The sequence below is a fragment of the Halichoerus grypus genome, chromosome 3 (genome assembly GCF_964656455.1).
Source record: "Halichoerus grypus chromosome 3, mHalGry1.hap1.1, whole genome shotgun sequence".
Classification (NCBI taxonomy): Eukaryota; Metazoa; Chordata; class Mammalia; order Carnivora; family Phocidae; genus Halichoerus; species Halichoerus grypus.
In genome coordinates, this window is record NC_135714.1 from 80,966,390 (window position 1) to 80,983,057 (window position 16,668).

At 38.9% G+C, this 16,668-nt stretch overlaps 1 protein-coding gene across 1 annotated transcript in view; it reads left to right on the plus strand.

The window, feature by feature from the left end:
* Positions 1 to 16,668, plus strand: part of C3H4orf17 (chromosome 3 C4orf17 homolog) — a 334,730-nt gene that overhangs the window by 85,511 nt on the left and 232,551 nt on the right. The gene's annotated exons all lie outside the window — the stretch shown is intronic.

Here is a 16,668-nt window from a genome sequence, read left to right on the forward strand (position 1 = left end):
GACCCTGGGATCATGACCTGAGCCAAAGGCAGACGCTCAACGACTGAGCCACCCAGGCGCCCGATAGGAAATTATTTATAATAAATGTTACCATTTTCTTGTAATGATAGTAATTATTTTTTGAAGTTAATTATCATTTCACTTTGGAATGGAAACAAATCAATGCTAATGCAAATGGACCTTCAGAATACAAAATAAAAATTGAAGATTTGTCTCTAATAATACTGAGGTTCAAATGTAATAGAGAGCTAGCTAAGTCTCAGAATGACACCAGTATCTGTGGTATGAGGCTTGTCTGTTTGGGTTAGTGTTCTATCCCAGGAGTCTAGTAGAGCATTGCTTCTAGTTGTGCTTAATAAATAGTTGTTGAAAGAGTGAATACTCTAGTGTTAATGCTAGAATTAATACTCATTATGAGGTATTATAAAGAGCCCAGAATTTGAGAAAAGGCAGCCTGTATTTTAATACTAGCCATGCCATTAAGTAGCTAAATCAAGTGACCAATGTAATTAATTTGCTGAAGCTTCTATTTTTCTCATACACAAAATGGGAATATCTATGACATATGTTTGTTGTTAGAATAATATGTGATATTGTAAAGCAGCTTGAAAAGTGTTTGAAATATTAATTGTATCCAATGCAGAAGTAACTACAAATTCTGGAGGAAACTTTATTATAGATGATGCTTTAGGCAACTTAAAGAATTATGTGTATGTATGGGTGTGAGTGTGTGGTGTGTGTGGGTGTAGAAAAAAAGCTCTTAATCATACATACTTTTAGTATGTTGTAAATATTTGTAATTTTTAGTTCAATTTGGGACAATTAAACTAGACATAATCTCTATGGAAATGATTGGAGAAAAATTCTTTTCTATGGGCCCTTTTAGTCAAATACAAAGTGAGAAGATCCTGAATATTAGTCTGCTTATTTTTTATATCTAGTGTGTGAATGCATTTAAATTTTTAGTCAATATGTGATGAGTTTGGCTCTTTCTATCGTGGTTTGAGGGAAATGTCAGGGAGTGTTAGGAAGGGAGAACTTACTGGGTTGACACCATATCTTGCCCAGTTGCCTACCTGGTTTCACATTGGTTACACTTCTCCAGTACTCTGTATGACTCCATCTCCCCTATGGCCCAAAATCACAGGAAAAGCTATTATCTTTTCACTTTTCAGGATGTGCATATTAGAACCACAGAACCCAGAAGACAGAATCTGAATGGTGATTAAATGATTGAAGATAAAATGCCTTCATAAAATTGGATCCTTCAGAAAAGTGCAGTATTTCCTGGGCTAGAGGTAGAATATATTCTTTAAAGCCTGGGCTATACATTTGACATGTTATGATTATGTCCATTAGTATAGCTATTTCAGAAAAAGGACCAAAACACTTAGTTTGTCTCTGTCTTTATAATTTTCCCAAGGCCTCTGTAACATCACAAGCACCACTGAGGTATTTTCTAGCTCTTTGCCAAGAACGGCTCTGTGAGTTTCTGGGGAAGATGGTGGAGGACCCTAAGCTCACCTTGACCTACAGATGCCCCTGGATAATACCCACATTAGTGTATATAACCCAGAAAACACCTGAGGACTAGCAGAAGAGTCTCCATAGCTAGTTGAAAGTGGTAGAAAGGGTGGAGACATGGTCAGGAAACAAACCAGTGAGATAAACCACAAAAGGGAGGGACACCACAAGCATGGAGAAGGGAGAGGAGCAGACTCCACCCAGCACCCCAGGTAGGGGGGACCTGCACTTGGAAGAAGAATCCCCATCATTTGGCTTTGAAAACCAGGGGTGCTTAACTTTGTGAGTTTTTACTGTCAGTGGCGGTTAACACTAGGAACTTTAAAAATCAGCTTGCTTGGCTTTGGAAGAGCCAGAGGGTGATAGGAAACTTGAGTCCCTGCCCTTAAAGATGCAGCATAACACTTAATCCTGTTGGGATACAGCATAGAAGCAGAAATATGAAAAATACCTGGGGTATATGGGAAAATTTATTTACTAATCTCAGTTTATGCCCAGGAGGGGCAGGGATCTTTAGGAGACTTTTCCAAGAACAAAAGGTGGCAGGCACCATTTCTCACCCTACCCCCCCAGTCTATATATGCAGACACCTGCGAGAACCAGTGCAAACACTCTCCACCTAGCTTGTTAACACTGTGCACCTGGCACCCCTATTCTGTGGATCCACTCCATCCAACCTACCCCATTCAACTGGAGTCTGTCCAACGCATCACCTAAGTGTGGCAGTGTGCAAGCAGCCCCTGCAGGGGTGAACACTACTCCAAAGTGATTCCTGCCCTGGGGAGAGGGGAAAATAACCAAATACAGCAGTTTGACTGCAGCCCCAGTAGTGGTCTGGGAGCAGACATCTGGTCTGACTGCAAGCCCAGACCGCCAATGAAAGTCAGGGGACAACTCAAGGAGAGTGCCCTATAGTTTGGTGTGACCACAGTTCTGGCAAACATCTGGCCTGACCCAACTCAGGCCCGGGTGGCCCCAGACTAACACCTTAACAACGACAGGGACCAAAATCCTGCACACAATAGGCAATGAGAGCCATTCAAATGACTGGACTGAAAGCAAACATCTCAACCACAACAGTAAGGTGCACACAACACACAGAGACATCCCTGAAGTGTCAGGTTCTGGTTAATAGGGAACATTACACTGCAGAGTACTCTAAGACCTCTTCTTCATAAGGCCACTACTTTCAAGAGCAAGAGACATAGCTGGCTTTTCTAACTTAGAAACATACAGAGAATTAGACAAAATGAGGAGACAGAAGAGTATGTCCTAAATGAAAGAACAGGACAAAATCATAAGAGAGCTAAATGAAATAGAGATAAGTAATATGCCTGATACAGAATTTAAAGTAATGGTCATAAAGATACTCACTGGACTTGAAAAAAGAGTAGAGGATCTCTGTGAAACCCTTAACAAAGAGATAGAAAATAAAGAAAAATTTAAAAAGGGCCAATCAGGGATGAAGAACTCAATAACTGAAAGTAAAAATACACTAGAGGGAATAATAGACTAGAGGAAGCAGAATAAAGGATCAGTGAGCTGAAAAACGGAGTAATGGAAAGCAATCAAGTTGAACAGGAAAAAGAAAAAAAGAATAAAAACAATGAGAATAGGTTAAGGTAATTCAGTGACACCATTAAGTGTAATAACATTTGCATTATAGGGATCCTAGGAGAAGAGAGAAAAAGGGGCAGAAAATTTATTTGAAGAAGTAATAGCTGAAAACTCCCCAAATCTGGGGAAGGAAACAGACATCCAGATTCAGTAGGCATAGAGATCCCCTGACAATATCAACCCAAAGAGGTCCACACCAAGACACATTGTAATTAAAATGGCAAAAAGTAGTGATAACGAAAGAATTTTAAAAGCAGCAAGAGAGAAGAGTTATATGCAAGAGAAAGTCCATAATGCTATCTCCAGATTTTTCAGCAGAAGCTTTGCAGGCCAGAAGGGAGTAGCATGATATATTTATAGTGCTGAAAGGGGGAAAAAAACCTGCAACCAGGAATACTCTATCCAGCAAGGCTATCAATCAGAATAGAAGGAGAGATAAAGAGTTTCCCAGACAAACAAAAGTAAAAGAAATTCATCACCTCTAAACCAGCCTTGCAAGTAATATTAAAAAGGGAGACTCTTTGAGTCAGAAGGAAAGACCATAACCAGGGGTAAGAAAAGTAGGAAAGGAAAAAAATTTTACAGGTATATATAAACATAACAGAAGTAGTATATTAATTACTTATAAAGCAGTATGGAAGGTAAAAGCACAAAGGCTGTAAAATCCCTCGAAATCAGTCAAGGGATTCACAAAATGAAAAGATGTAACATATGACATCATATACCTAAAACATAGGGTTGGCAGTAAAATTTAGTGCTTTCAGAATGGGTTCAAGCTTAACTGACCATCAACTTAAAATAGATTACTATATGCGTAGGATATTGTATATAAACCTGATGTTAACTACAAATAAAAAACTGGCAATAGATATGCAAAAAAATAAAAAGGAATCTAAGCATATCACTAAAGAAAGCCATAAAACCACTGGCAAGGAGACCAAGAGTAGAAAGGACAGAGAAGAACTACAAAAACAACCATATAAAACAAGTAACAAAATGGCAATAAGTCCATACCTATCAATAATGGATATGGGTGAAGGATGGATAAAAAAGCAAGACCCATTTATATGCCACCTACAAGAGACTCATTTTGGACCTGAGGACACATGCAGGTTGAAAGTGAGGGATGGAAAAACATTTATCATGCAAACTGAAGTGAAAAGAAAGCCAGGGAAGCAATACTTGTATCATACAAAATAGACTTTAAAACAAACACTGCAACAAGAGACAAAGAAGGATACTATATAATCCAATCCCAATAAAGGGAACAACCCAAGAAGAAGATGTAACAATTATAAATATTTATGCACCCAACATTGGTGCACCCAAATACATAAAGCAAATATTATTAATAAAGGAAGAAATTTATAGTAAAACAATAATAGAGGGGATTTAAACACCCCACTTAGATCAGTGGATAGATCACCTGAACAGAAAATCAACAAGGAAAGAGTGGCTTTGAATGACGCACTGGACCAAATGGATCCAACACATATATTCAGAATATTCCATCCAGAAACAGTAGAATACACATCCTTTTCAAGTGCTCATGTATTCTCCAGAATAGATCGCATGTTAGGCCATAAAACAAGGCTCAACAAATTCAAAAAGATTGATAGCACATCATGCATCTTTTCTGTCCATAATGCAATGAAACTAGAAATCAACCATGAGAAAAAATCTGGAAAGAGCACAAATATATGAAGGTTAAATAATATGCTACTGAACAATGAATAGGTCAACAAAGCACTCAAAGAGGAAATTAAAAAATACATGGAGACAAATGAAAATGAAACAGAGTGGTTCAAATCTTTGGGAGGCAGCAAAAACTGTTCTAAGAAGGAAGTGTATAGCAATGCAAGCCTACCTCAAGAAGCAGGAAAATTAACCTAACTTTACACCTGAAGGAGCTAGAAAGAGAATAAAGAAAACCCAGAACTAGAAAAGGAAGTAAATAATAAAGATTACAGCAGAAATAAATGAAATAGAAACTTAAAAAACCCAGTAGAACAGATCAGTGAAACCAGGAGCTGGTACTTTGAAGGGATCAACAAAATTGATAAATCATTAGCTAGACTCAAAAAAAAAAAAAAAAAAGGACTCAAGTGGGGTGCCTGGGTGGCTCAGTCATTAAGTGTCTGCCTTCGGCTCAGGTCATGATCCTAGGGTCCTGGGATCGAGCCCCACATTGGGCTCCCTGCTCCGCGGGAAGCCTGCTTCTCCCTCTCCCACTTCCCCTGCTTGTGTTCCCTCTCTCTCTGTGTCTGTCTCTGTCAAATAAATAAATAAAATCTTAGAAAAAAAATGGACTCAAGTAAACAAAACCAGAAATGAAAGAGGAGAAATAACAGCCAACACAACAGAAATAGAAATGATATAGGGGAATATTGTGAAAAATTGCATGCCAACAAATCAGACAGCCTAGAAGAAATGGATATATTCCTAGAAACATATAACCTGCCAAAACTGAATCATGAAGAAATAGAAAATTTGAACAGACCAATTACTAGCAATGAAATTGAATCAGTAATCAAAAAGTGTCCAGTGAACTCCAGCACCAGGTGGTGTTACAGATGAATTCTACCCAACATTTAAAGAAGAGTTAATGCCTATTCTTTTCAAGCCATTCCAAAAAACAGAAGAGGAAGGAAAGCTTCCAATTCATTCTATGAAGCCAGCATTACCTGATACGAAAGCCAGATAAAGACAGTACAAAAAATACAGAACTACAGGCCAGTATCTCTCATGAATATAGATGCAAAAGTCGTCAACAAAATATTAGCAAACTGAATCCAACAATACATTAAAAAAACCATACACCATGATCAAGTGGGACTTATTCCTGGTATGCAAGGATGGTCTTGTATTGGCAAATCGATTGACATGATACATCACAACAACAAGAGAAAGGATAAAAACCATATGATCATTTCAATAAATGCAGAAAAAACATTAACAAAGTACAGCATCCATTCATGATGAAAACCCTCAACAAAGGATAGGAAGGAGCACAACATAATAAAGGCCATCTATGAAAAACCCACAGGTAACATCATACTCAGGGTGAAAAACAGAACCTTTCCTCGGAGATGAGGAACAAAACAAGGATGTCCATTTTCACCACTTTTACTTAACATAATACTGGAAGTTTTAGCCATAGCAGTCAGACAAGGAAAAAAAAAAGGCATCCAAATTGGTAAGGAAGAAGTAAAACTTTTACTATTTGTAAATACAATGAAGTATCATAGAAAACCCGAAAGACTCCACCAAAAACTACTAGAACAAATAAATGAATTCAGTAAAGGCACAGATTACACAATCAATATAAAAAAATCTGTTACATTTCTGTATAGTAATAATTAAGTAGAAGAAAGTGAAATTAAGAAAACAATCCCATTTAGAATTCCACCAAAAGAATAAAATACCTGAGAATAAACTTAACCAAGGAGGTGAAAGATCTGTACTTTGAAAACTATACAGACGGCCAACAGACACATGAAAAGATGCTCAACATCATCATCAGGGAAATGCAAATCAAAACTGCAGTGAGATGTCACCTCACACCTGTAAGAAAGGCTACAATCAAAAACACAAGAAACAAAGTGTTGGTGAAGTTATGGAGAAAAAGTAACCCTTGTGTGCTGTTGTTGGGAAAATACAAAAACACTAAAGGGATACATGCACCCCTATGTTTACTGCAGCATTATTTACAATAGCCAAAGTATGGAATCAGCCCAAGTGTCCATTAGTAAATGAATTGATAAGGAAGGTGTGGTATATATACATACAATGGAATATTATTCAGCCATTAAAAATAATGAAATCTTGCTATTTGTAGCAACGTGGATTGAGCTAGAGAGTATAATGCTAAGTGAAATAAGTCAGTCAGAGAAAGACAAATACCATTTGATTTCATTCATATGTGGAATTTAAGAAACAAAAAAACTGGGGAGAGTCCAAGATGGAGGAGGAGTAGGAGATCTTAATTTTGACCCAAGAATTAGGCTAGATAGCTATCAAATTATTCTGAACACCTGCTAACTCAACTGGAGATAGAAGAAAAGAATAACTCCAACTCTACAGAGAAAAGCGACCATTTTCTGCAAGGTAGAAGGTGCAAAGGAGTGAATCCGAGGTGATATATGGGAAGATACACCGTGGATGCGGGGAGCCTCCATCAGCCAGCTATGGGCAAGTGATATAGCAGCAGAGTGCAAAAAACGGAACTTTCAGAAGTACGCTCCAGTGAGGGAGGTCACTTAGGCTGCTAAGCAGGGACAGAAGCCCAACTGGGACAGTGTGGTCTCAGGATCAATCCTTGGGGTCACAGGAAGCCCAGGGGTGCCTGAGTGTGGCAGAGCCCAGGCATTGGAGTGGGGAAGCCGGCTGCAAAGAGTGAGCCCAGGAGTGGGCTCTCAGCTTGGGGTTACCATAAACCGCAACTGTGGCACAGTTAGGCCATTGCTTTCCCCACAGGGGCCCAATAAGTGGCAGAACTGGTGAGATGCCCCCTCCTCCCCTGGGGAGGAGCTGTGCAGGAGCTTGCCACAGGAATGTGCAGGGTTTGGAGACTAGAAACGGGGTCACATGCCTGAGATAGAAACACTGTCACAGGCCAGGCTTTCTCACCATGATTCTTTAGTTTTTCAACTTTAATTTTTTAAATTTCCTTTATATACTTTTTCTTTATAAAATTTTTTTCTTCTTTTTCAACCAATTTCTTATTTTATCAACCCCTTTTTAAAATCTTTTTTTAATTTTCATTTTTACAGTTACGTTCTATCTTTGTATTTAATTTTATTTTTTGTATTTAATCTTATTTTTGAATATATATGTTTTTCTTTCTTTGAAATTTTGGGATACAGTTTTTTCTAACAGACCAAAATACACCCCAAATCTAATGTATGGCTAGAAAAGAAAATCTAGAAAATCTGTACTATTCATCCGTCTGATCATATTCTCTCTCTCTGTTTTTTTTTGTTTGTTTGTTTGTTTTATTTTGTTAAAGTCTTTTTAAATTTTCATCTTTACAGTTACATTCTATCTTTCACTGTATTTCATTTTATTTCTGTATATATAAGTTTTTCCTTCTTTACAATTTTGAGGTGTAGTTTCATCTAACAAACTGACCAATATACACTCAGGAGATAGTGTATTGCTCTGTTCTTTTCACCTGTCTATTTATACACCTTACTTTTTTTGTTGCTTTTGGGTTTTTTCCTTTCTCTTTTGTTTTTTCTTGTCTTTTAATATCCCATTTTACACTTACATTCTATCCTTTCATTTTGTTTAATTTTATTTTTGTACATATTTAAGGTTTTCTTTCTTTAGTTTTGGGATCTAGTTTTCTTAAAAATAGACCAAAACACACACAGAATTGTATTGTTCTATTCTGCTCACCTGTCTGATTATATACCGTCTCTCTCTTTTTTTTATTCTCCCCAGTTTCAGGTCTCTTCTGATATGTTTAGTGTATATTTATCTGGGGTTGTTATTACCATTTTAGTATTTTGTTCTCTTGTTCATCTATTCTTTGCTGGACAGAATGACAAGATGGAAAAACACCTCAAAAAAGAGAACAAGAGGCAGTACTGACTGCCAGGGTCCTAATCAATATGGACATTAGTAAGATGTTGGAACTAGAGTACAGAATAACGATTATAAAGATATTAGCTGGGCTTGAAAAAAGCATAGAAGACACTAGAGAATCCCTATTTATCCCTGGAGAAATAAAAGAACTAAAATCTAAGTAAGTCAAAATCAAAAAGGCTATTAATGAGATGCAATAAAAAACGGAGGCTCTAACTGCTAGGATAAATGAAACAGAAGAGAGAATTAGTGATATAGAAGACGAAAGATGGGGAATAAAGAAGCTGAGAAAAAGAGATAAACAAGTACTGGATCACGAGGGGAGAATTTGAGAGATGAGTGATGCCATAAAGTGAAACAACATGAGAATAATTGGGATCCCAGAAGAAGAAGAGAGGTGGGGGGAGAAGGTATATTGAAGCAAATTATAGTGGAGAATTTCCCTAATCTGGGGAAGGAAACAGGCATCAAAATCCAGGAGGCACAGAGAATCCTCCTTAAAACCAATAAAAATGTTAACACCCCGACATATAATACAGAGACAAAAAGAAAATTCTGAAAGCAGCTTGGAACAAGACGTCTGTAAACTACAAGGATAGAAACATTAGATTGGCAGCAGACCTATCCACAGAGACCTAACAGGCCAGAAAGGACTGGCATGATATATTTAGGGTGCTAAATGAGAAAAATATGCAGCCAAGACTACTTTATCCAGCTAGGATGTCATTCAAAATAGAAGGAGACATAAAAAGCTTCCAGGACAAACAGAAACTAAAATAATTTGTGATCACCAAACCAGCCCTACAGGAAATATTAAAAGGGGTTCTCTAAGCAAAAGAGCCCAAAAGTAACACAGACCAGAATGGAACAGAGAAAATATACAGTAACAGTCACTTTACAGGTAATACAATGGTACTAAATTCATATCTTTCAATAGTTACTCTGAATGTAAATGGGCTAACTGACCCAATCAAAAGATATAGGGTATCAGATTGGATAAAAAAGCAAGACCTATCAATATCCTATCTGCCAGAGACTCATTTTAGACCCAAAGACACTTCCAGATTGAAAGTGAGGGGGTGGAGAACAATTTATCATGCTAATGGACATCAAAAGAAAGCTGGGGTGGCACTCCTTATATCAGACAAATTAGATTTCTTTTTAAAGATTTTATTTATTTGACAGAGAGAGCGAGAGAACACAAGCAGGGAGAGGAGAAGGAGAGGGAGAAGCAGGCTCTCCGCTGAGCAGGGAGCCTGATGAGGGATTCGATATGTTAGTCACCATACAATACATCATTAGTTTTTGATGTGGTGATTCACGATTCATTGTTTTCGTATAATACCCAGTGCTCCATGCAGTATGTACCCTCCTTAATACCCATCACCAGGCTAACCCATCCTACCAACCCCTCCCCTCTAAAACCCTCAGTTTGTTTCTCAGAGTTCATAGTCTCTCATGGTTCATCTCTCCCTCCGATTTCCCCCCATTCATTTTTCCCTTCCTTCTCCTAATGTCCTCCATGCTATTCCTTATGTTCCACAAATAAATGAAACCATATGATAATTGACTTTCTCTGTTTGACTTATTTCACTTAGCATAATCTCCAGTCCCATCCATGTTGATGTAAAAGTTGGGTATTCATCCTTTCTGATGGCTGAGTAATATTCCATTGTAAATATAGACCACGTCTTCTTTATCCATCATCTTTTGAAGGGCATCTCAGCTCTTTCCACAGTTTGGCTATTGCGGACATTGCTGCTATGAACATTGGGGTGCCTATGGCCCTTCTTTTCACTACATCTGTGTCTTTGGGGTAAATACCCAGGAGTGTAATTGCTGGGTCATAGGGTAGCTCTATATTTAATTTTTTGAGGCACCTCCACACTGTTTTCCAAAGTGGCTGTACCAACTTGCATTCCCACCAACAGTGTTAAGAAGGTTCCCCTTTCTCCACAACCTCTCCAACATTTGTTGTTTCTTTCCCTGTCCATTTTTTGCCATTCTAACTGGTGTAAGGTGGTATCTCAATGTGGTTTTGATTTGAATTTCCCTGGTGGCTAATGATGATGAACATTTTTTCTTTCTTTCTTTCTTTTTTTATTAAAGATTTTTATTTATTTATTGAGAGAGATAGTGATAGAGAGAGAGCATGAGAGGGGGAGAGTCAGAGGGAGAAGCAGACTCCCCGCTGAGCAGGGAGCCCGATGCGGGACTCGATCCTGGGACTCCAGGATCATGACCTGAGCCGAAGGCAGTCGCTTAAACAACTGAGCCACCCAGGCGCCCCGATGAACATTTTTTCACGTGTCTGTTAGCCACTTGTATGTCTTCTTCAGAGAAGTGTCTGTTTGTGTCTTCTGCCCATTTTTTGACTTGATTATTTGGTTTTTGGGTGTTGAGTTTGAGTTCTTTATAGGTCTTGGATACCAGCCCTTTGTCTGTAGTGTCATTTGCACATATCTTCTTCCATTTTGTGGGTTGCTTCTTTGTTTTGTTGACTGCATCCTTTGCTGTGCAGAAGAAGCTTTTTATCTTGATGAAGTCCCAAAAGTTCATTTCCCCTTTTGTTTGCCTTGCCTTTGGAGCTGTGTCTTGAATTAAGTTGCTGTGGCTGATGTTGAAGAGGTTACTGCCTATGTTCTCCTCTAGGACTTTGATGGATTCCTGTCTCACATTGAGGTCTTTCATCCATTTACAGTTTATCTTTTTGTATGGTGTAAGCGAATGGTCGAGTTTCATTCTTCTGTATATAGCTGTCCAATTTTCCCAGCACCATTTATTGAAGAGACTTTCTTTTTTCCATTGGATCTTTGTTCCTGCTTTGTCAAAGATTATTTGACCATAGAGTTGAGGGTCCATATCTGGGCTCTCCATTCTGTTCCATTGGTCTATATGTCTGTTTTTGTGCCAATACCATGCTGTCTTGGTGTTCACTGCTTTGTAATATAGCTTGAAATCGGGCAACATGATGCCCCCAACTTTGTTTTTCTTTTTCAACATTTCCTTGGTGATTCGGGGTCTTTTCTGATTCCATACAAATTTTAGGATTGTTTGTTCCAGCACTTTTTGAAAAATGTCATTGGAATTTTGATCGGGATGGCATTGAAGGTATAGATTGCTCTGGGCAGCATAGATATTTTAACAATGTTTATTCTTCTGATCCATGAGCATGGAATGTTTTTCCATCTTTTTGTGTCTTCTTCAATTTCTTTTTTGAGTATTCTATAGTTCCTAGAGAATAGATCCTTTACCTCTTTGGTTAGGTTTATTCCGAGGTATCTTATGGTTTTTGGTGCTATTGTAAATGGAATTGTTTCTCTAATTTATCTTTCTACTGTTGCATTGTTATTGTATAAGAAAGCAACTGATTTCTATGCATTGATTTTGTATTCTGCCACATTACTGAATTGCTGTATGAGTTCTCGTAATTTGGGGGTGGAGTCTTTTGGGTTTTCCACATAAAGTATCATGTCATCTGTGAAAAGAGAGAGTTTGACTTCTTCTTTGCCAATTTGAATACCTTTTATTTCTTTTTGTTGTCTGATTGCTGTTGCTAGGACTTCTAGTACTATGTTGAACAAGAGTGGCGAGAGTGGGCATCCTTGACATGTTCCTGATCTTACGGGAAATGCTCTCAGCTTTTTCCCATTGAGGATGATATTCGCTGTGGGTTTTTCATAGATGGATTTTATGAACTTGAGGAATGTTCCCCCTATCCCTTTACTCTGGAGAGTTTTAATCAGGAAAGGATGCTGTATTTTGTCAAATGCTTTTTCTGCATCACTTGAGAGGACCATATGGTTCTTCTCTCTCCTCTTATTAATGTGTCCTATCACATTGATTGATTTGCAAATGTTGAACCACCCTTGCATCCCGGGGATAAATCCCACTTGGTCATGGTGGATGATCCTTTTAATGTATTGTTGGATCCTATTAGCTAGGATTTTGTTGAGGATTTTGGAATCCATATTCATCAGGGATATCGGTCTGAAATTCTCCTTTTTGATGGGGTCTTTGCCTGGTTTGGGGATTAAGGTAATGCTGGCCTCATAGAATGAGTCTGGAAGCTTTCCTTCTGTTTCTATTTTTTGAAACAGCTTCAGGTGAATAGGTATTATTTCTTATTTGAATGTTTGGTAGAATTCCCCAGGGAATCCATCAGGCCCTGGACTCTTGTTTTTTGGGAGGTTTTTGATCACTGCTTCAATCTCGTTACTGGTTATTGGCCTATTCAGGTTGTCAATTTCTTCCTGTTTCAGTCTTGGCAGCTTATAGGTTTCCAGAAAGGCCTCCATTTCATGCAGATTGCTCAGTTTATTGGCATATAGTTGTTGATAATAATTTCTAATAATTATTTCTATTTCCTCGGTGTTAGTCGTGATCTCTCCCCTTTCATTCATAATTTTATTAATTTGGGTCCTTTCTCTTTTCTTTTGCATAAGTCTGGCCAATGGTTTATCGATCTTATTAATTCTTTCAAAGAACTAGCTTCTAGTTTCGTTGATCTGATCTACTGTGTTTCTGGTTTCTAATTCGTTGATCTCTGGTATAATCTTAATTATTTCTCTTCTAATGCGTGGCTTAGGCCATTTGTTGCTTTTTCTCTAGTTCTTTAAGGTACAGAGTTAGTTGGTGAATTCGGGATTTTTCTGTTTTTCTGAGTGAGGCTTGGATGGCTATGTATTTCCCCCTTAGGACCGCCTTTGCAGTATCCCATAGGTTTTGGACCAATGTGTTTTCATTCTCATTGGTTTCCATGAATTGTTGAAGTTCTTCTTTGATTTCCTAGTTGACCCAAACATTCTTGAGCAGAGTGGTCTTTAGCTTCCAAGTGTTTGAATTTCTGCCAAAGTTTTTCTTGTGATTGAGTTCCAGTTTTAAAGCATTATGGTCTGAGAATATGCAGGGAATAATCTCAGTCTTTTGGTATCGGTTGCGACCTGATTTGTGACCCAGTATGTGGTCTATTCTGGAGCAAGTTCCATGTGCACTCGAGAAGAATGAGTATTCTGTTGTTTTAGGGTAGAATGTCCTGTATATATCTGTGAGGTCCATCTGGTCCAGTGCATCATTCAAAGCTCTTGTTTCTTTGTTGATTTTCTGCTTAGATGATCTGTCTATTGCTGAGAGTGGAGTATTGAGGTCTCCTACAATTAATGTATTGTTATCAATATGACTATTTTGGTTAACAGTTGGTTTATGTAGATGGCTGCTCCCATGTTGGGGGTGTAGATATTTACAATTGTTAGATCTTGTTGGATAGACCCTTTAAGAATGATACAGTGTCCTTCTGTGTCTCTAACTACAGTCTTTAGTTTAAATTCTAATTTGTTTGATATAAGAATTGCTACCCCAGCTTTCTTTTGAGGTCCGTTGGCATGGAAGATGGATCTCCATCCCTTCACTTTCAGTCTGGATGTATCTTTAGGTTCAAAATGAGTCTCTTGTAGACAGCATATGGATGGGTCCTGTCTTTTTATCCAATCTGCAACCCTGTGCCGTTTTATGGGAGCATTTAGGCCATTCACATTGAGAATGATTATTGAAAGATATGAATTTCTTGTCATCATGTTGCCTGTGAAGACCTTTTTTCCATAGATTGTCTCTGTAAATTTCTGTTCTATATCACTCTTGGGGTCTTTCTCCTCTTATAGAACCCCGCTTAATATTTCTTGCAGAGCTGGCTTAGTGGTCACATATTCTTTCAGTTTCTGCCGGTCTTGGAAGCTCTGCATCTCTCCATCCATTCTAAATGACAGCCTTGCTGGATAAAGTATTCTTGGCTGCATGTTCTTCTCATTTAGTACCCTGAATATGTCTTGCCAGGCCTTTCTGGCTTGCCAGGTCTCTGTGGATAGGTCTGACATTATTCTGATGTTCCTCCCTCTGTATGTCAGGAATCTCTTCCCCCTTACTGGCCTTAGGATTTGCGAGTTTTACTATTACATGCCGGGGTGTTGGCCTGTTTTCCTTGATCTTGGGAGGGGTCCTCTCTGCCTCTAGGACAAGAATGTTTGTTTCATTCCCCAGATTAGGGAAGTTCTCACTAGGATTTGCTCAGATATATCTTCTAGTCTTCTCTCTCTCTCCACCCTCTCAGGGATTCCAATAATTCTGACATTGGAACGTTTCATGGTCACTTATTTCTCTGATTCTATTTTCATGGATTCTGAGTTGTTTTTCCCTGGCCTCCTCTTTTCCCTTTTTATCTATTAAATTGTCTTCCAGGTCACTAATTTATTCTTCTGCCTCACTTACCCTAGCTGTTAGATTACCTAGATTAGATTGGATCTCATTGATAGCATTTTTAAGTTCTGCCAATTCACCTTTCATTTCTGCCCTTAGAGACTCTATGTTGCCATTAATCAATTTCTCTGTTCTAGCTATTGTCTTCACAATTGCTACCCTGAATTTCATTTCCGACATCTTGGTTATATCTGAATCCATTTGTAAATCTGTGGCATTAGTCATAGTCTCTGAGTCTTTCCTATTTTGGGGGTCCTCCTCCTAGTCATTCTGTTGAGGGCTAGTTAAGGGAATCTACAGAGTCCAAATTATTGACCACAACCCAAGCAAGATGCACCTGTTTTCTAGGGACCTTAGGGTTGCTGGCCTCTTGTTCTCCCAGCCTGTCTTCTGGGGGAGGGGCCTGCCGCACTGTTACTCAGGCAACCCCTATGGTGGGGCATGGGCTCAGTTAAAACTGTTTATTTGGGGCTTTTCTTCTTTGGCGGCTTTCCCTGGTGGCTTTCCACCTCTCTTCCGAGAGTCAGAGCAGAAGAGACCATTTCCAACCCTCTACCTCAGAGCAGAGATCACAGTCTGTTCTTCAGGGAGCTGTCCATGCCTCACTATCTCCGTTTCTGTCTGTGCTGCTATAAACTGCAGTCCTGGGTTGTGCACCCCTCAGCAGTACTCCCAGTACTCGCCTCCATGTCGGAGCTCGTCTCTGCCCTTCGTGCTTATAAAACCGCTAGCTGCCTCCAGTTCACACACGCCACCCCGCTGCTCCGATTTCCATCTACAGTCCTTTCCCCGCCGCTACCAGACTGCGAGTCTGTGCTCCATCCCCAGCGTAGGAGGCTATTGCTCACCAGCAGTGTAGGATCCCCACGGTCAGGCTCCCTTCTGCTGCTGTTTATCCTCCAGTATCTGCCCGCGGAATCACGGCTCCCTGCTTCATACCTTGAAACCAACTGCCTGTGATATTCTGTTTATAGAGATCCATATCTTCTTACATCTCAGGCTGATTTCGTGGGTGTTCAGCTGGTAGATATCCAGCTCAATTCCAGGGACTGGCTGAAATAGGGTCCCCTACTCCTCCTCCATCTCCCCCAACAAATTAGATTTTTAAACCAAAGACTGTAATAAGAGATGAGGAAGGACACTGTGTCATAATTAAAAAGGTCTATTCAACAAGGAGATCCAACAATTGTAAATATTTATGCCCCTAAGATGGGAACAGCCAATTATATAAGCCAATTGATAACAAAATCAAAGAAACACATTGATAATAATAGAATGATAGTCGGGGACTTTTATAACCCCCTCACTACAATGGACAGATCATCTAAGCAGAAGATTAACAGGAAGTAAGGGCTTTGAATGACACACCGGACCAGATGGACTTCACAGATATATTCAGAACATTCCATCCTAAAGTAACAGAATACACATTCTTCTTGAGTGCACATGGAACATTCTCCAGAATAGATCACATACTAGGTCACAAATCAGGTCTCAACTGGTAGTAAAAGATTGGGATCATTCCCTGCATATTTTCAGAGCACAAAGCTTTGAAACTGGTACTCAATCACAAGAGGAAAGTTGGAAAGAACTCAAATACATGGAGGCTAAAGAGCATCCTACTATAAAATGAATGGGTCAACCAGGATATTAAAGGAGAATTAAAAAATTCATGGAAACAAATAAAAT